Source organism: Oscarella lobularis, chromosome 18, assembly GCF_947507565.1.
Source record: "Oscarella lobularis chromosome 18, ooOscLobu1.1, whole genome shotgun sequence".
NCBI lineage: Eukaryota > Metazoa > Porifera > Homoscleromorpha > Homosclerophorida > Oscarellidae > Oscarella > Oscarella lobularis.
The window spans coordinates 1,617,186-1,621,567 of record NC_089192.1 but is presented as its reverse complement, the minus strand read 5'-3'; the positions used below and the strand labels follow the sequence as shown (position 1 = coordinate 1,621,567).

General features: G+C 45.2%; 1 pseudogene; it reads left to right on the top strand.

The window, feature by feature from the left end:
• Window positions 1–303: 303 nt before the first annotated feature.
• LOC136198157 (uncharacterized) lies at window positions 304–1,455 on the top strand (annotated as a pseudogene).
• The last annotated feature ends 2,927 nt before the right edge of the window (window positions 1,456–4,382 follow it).

Here is a 4,382-nt window from a genome sequence, read left to right as displayed (position 1 = left end):
TTCAAGAGGCTTTGGCAATCTCTTCGCCGGCGTTCCACGTGGCTGCGACAGCGGAATTCGTGTCGCTCCCTTCACGGAGCCTAAAGCGCATTGGTTCGACAACTTCGTCTTTCGGACCAGAAAGAATTTTTCGCTTACTTGAGGATGTCTCCTGTCACTTTTGAAATCTTTCGTCTAGTCGCGCCGCACATCGCACACCCACGAGCTTGGCGAAGCGCCACTCTACGCCGGCCTGAAATTTCACTTCAAGAGCGCCTTATTGTCACGATCAGGTACTTGGCAACCGGGAACTGGCAAGCGTTGATGGCATTCGAGTTCCGCATGGGACACTCAACAGTTTGCGGAATTATAAAAGAAACTTCCGCTGCTATTTGGGAAGCCCTTCGGGTAGACTACGTAAAATTTCTCCGAAATGAAGACGCGTGGCGAACCATTGCAGCTGAATTCGAACGAAAATGGAATTTTCCGAACTGCGTTGGTGCGATCGACGGCAAGCACGTTGCCCTTCAGGCGCCGTCAAATGCAGGATCATCGTTTTATAACTATAAAGGCAGTCATTCGATTGTTCTGTTAGCCGTTGTCGACGCAAATTATTGCTTCACTTTCGTCGATGTAGGAGACTTTGGACGACAAAGTGACGGCGGAGTATTTCGGCGGTCATCGTTTGGCCTTGCGTTGCAAGAAAATTCACTAGCGCTTCCTTCTCCAAGAACGCTATAGAGTCGAAGCGAAGAAAAGTTTCCCTACGTCTTTGTCGGCGACGAGGCATTTCCTCTAAAACCAAATTTAATCCGGCCTTTTCCAGGACGAAATCTTTCTATCGAAGAGTCTATTTTTAACAACAGGTAATAAAGTACCATTGCACCATTGCACCATTGCCTTAATTAATAATTAATTTGTCTAACTTAATATACTTCCAGACTAAGCAGAGCTCGGCGGATCGTTGAAAACGCTTTTGGAATTCTGGCGTCTCGATGGAGACTTTTTAGGAGGACGTTTATTGCCAGTCCAGAAAGAGCTACGTCAATATGCCTTGCTCCAGTTGGATTGCATAATTTTCTACGAACCCATGAGCCTTCGCAAAACGTCATGACTCACGGCGACGACAGACCAAACGAGGCAGCTGAAGCAAACGCACTGGTGGCCTTAGCAAGGTCAGGCTCCAATCATTCTCGAAGCTCGCCGATGTGAGAGATTTATACAAAAGATACTTTGCCAGCGATGAGGGATCCGTTTCGTGGCAAAGAGATCACGTTCTACGTACATGAAACATTTATCATGCTAAAGCATAAACGATAAATTGTACTGACTATTTTTTAATAAACATAAATAAAATATATATTTTAAGAAGTATCTACTTTTATATATCTACTTTTAAGTATATAATGTGTGATGAAGATTTCATCATATTTTATCATGTTATTTTATATAATATTATGAACTATATTTAGTTAAACTCTATATCCATTAAAACTTGGTCTATTTTAATTTTAGCTAGAGCTCTTTTATGCGCAGGGAGCCGATCCAAGACTTTCGCCACGTGCTTGGCAAAAAAGAGACGATTCGCTTTCCTCTGGCAGATTTTCATTTCTCTCCCTAAACACCGAGCTAGTGAGTTTGCATATACGTCTTCAAACCGCAGGAATGAAAATGTATCCATGAAAGCCTTTTCTGCCATGTCTTGTCCCCCGTCCTTTCTCCTCTTTTCTCCGCTTCCCGCTCCAGCTTGAACTTCCTCTTCGCATGCCTCCGTTTCCTCAATCTCTGCTTCGCCTTGACCGTCCTCTATTGTATCTTCAGAAACGCTAAGAACGGCATTCAGATCAGACACATGCAGTGAAGTTTAAGTTTATTCCACCACCTTTCGTTCATCGATAAATCGCCAGTTGAAAAATTTGCAGTTGTCCTATGACATATCGTCACGATCTCCAATAAAGAGTGCAAACGTGGATACCTCCTATGCCGTACTGTCTCTTCGAGAAATCCCAGCAAATTAAAAAGCGGCCACTGCGATTGAGGAGGAGGATCTCCCGTTCTTCGAACCTTGAATGTTTTAAGTTCGCGCACAAAGCGGTCGCGAAGTCGACGCCACGTCCGGCGACATTCTTCGGCCGGTGTCTCTGCCATCGTTGCAACGACGTTCCACGCGTTCTCTTTGGCTCGCAGATCCCGATAAATTGCGCTCTTCACTTGCCAAAGACAAGGAAACTGGCGAACGCCCTCGATAATCGATTCTTCGGTCGACATATCTGTCAATGAAAGAAAAAGTTAGATTATGAAGCACGTGATTATTGTATCGACTTCCCATTCGCCGAGCGGTGCTAATTAACGCTGCGTCAAACGCTAGGATCGCTCGCGTTGCGATTGCCAGCGTCGTGACGCTGGCCGACGCTGGCTGACGCTGGCAGACAGATTACGTCACTGCGTTAGGGTGCGTTTTTACTGTGAATGGCCAGACGCTCGACCCTCGACGCAACGCAGGCCTAGCGTCGTTACTGTGAATGCGCCTTAATGCGACATGCTCCCTATATAAGAAACAATGGGCGATCTAATGCAACGGGCTCCTTATATAAGAAACGAAGGGCGCTCTAATTCAACCCGCTCCTTAAATAAGAAAGGAAGGGCGCTCTAATGCAACCCGCTCCTTATATGAGAAACGAACTGCGCTCTAATGCAACACGTTTCTTATATAAGAAACGAACTGCGCTCTAATGCAACACGTTTCTTATATAAGAAACGATGAGCGCTCTAATGCAACATGCTCCTTATATAATTTCAAAACGAAGAGCGCTCTAATGCAACCCGCTCCTTATATAAGAAAGGAAGTGCGCTATAATGCAACCCGCAACATACATAAGAAACGAACTGCGCTCTAAGGCAACACGCTCCTTATATAAGAAACGAAGGGCGCTCTCATGCAACGCGCTCCTTATATAAGAAAGGAAGGGCGCTATAATGCAACCCGCAACTTACATAAGAAACGCTCTAATGCAACACGCTCGTTTTATAAGAAACGAGGGGCGCCCTAATGCAACCTGCTCCTTATATAAGAAACGAAGGGCGCTCTAATGCAACCGCTCCTTATATAAGAAACGAAGGGCGCTCTAATGCAACCTACTCCTCATATAAGAAACAAAGGGCGCTCTAATGCAACACGCTCTTTATATAAGGATTCGAAGCAGCTTCGCGAGTTGACTTCGTAAGCCAATATAGCACCCTGAGAGTCTTTGTAAAATTCTTTCCTAACCTACCGGAATATGTCTTGATAACGCACAGAACGCGTGCATTGTATTACCTCGTAGAAATTAGGATGCCCTGCCATGTCAAATATATTAATTTTGATTTCCTGCCCATTAATTTTTGATCTAAAAGCCCTTTCCACTAAAACGTGCTAGAAACGAATCGTTAGCGCACTTGGTACCTCATAGTCAATTCCTATTGTTCCCATGTACTTGGATACAAACAGCTTTTCGCAAAATCGTTTTGTTAGACAGCTCTAGAATGACGAAATCGTTCGTACGACATATTTTCTTTAACAGGAACGACACCTTGCCAACTTCAGCGTCTCCCATGCTAATAATCTTTATTCTTGCGGTCTGCATCGGCCGCTTTTTAGCCATGGCACAGTGCAGAGCAGAAATTCGACGGGATACCGGCGTCGAACGAACCATAGCAACAAGAGGCCACGTGACCAACTAGGCGTAGGAGTCTCGTGTGTCGTGAGAATGGCAGTATTGCCGCTTCTCTCTCGTGCTTCGTCCTCATTGGCTCGTCTCTCGCTTTCAGCGTGACAAGCTCAGAATGGTCTGTCGTGAATGCAAACGGCTCGGTAAAGGTTCCCGGCACCGTTCCGGGCCAAATTAACCTCGATCTCATGTAAATCTGTCCTGCACTCTTCCATTGTCATTCTCACCGCTCTTCCGCTTTAGGGCAGCAAAAGTGATATCGGATCCCTACTGTGAGCTCGTACTTCTAGTCGTTTCCTCGTCAAAAACTCCTCATTGCTGCTGCAGATCGATTCAACGACGCGTTGGATACGTAGATTGCCATGGACAATTGGACGTACAGTAGAAGCTTTAGTCTCCTTGGTGGCGCCGCCGCCACTAAGAAAGTGTGGCTGTCCTGTCACGGAATCGACACAGTAGCTAACATCAGGTTGAAGGATATGTAAATTATTACATTTCTTCTCTTTCAGAGACGTAGGGAATAGGGTTTGGAAGAAGAAATATTTTTGCTCTACTATATACCCTGTAATGAGCTGCACTGCTACTTCTCTTTTATTCTAGTGTAAATGGACAATCTAATGACTAATAATCATCACAGGAATACTATTTTGACATCAAGGTGGGGCCGAATAGATGAGACGGGATTTAAACCTACCA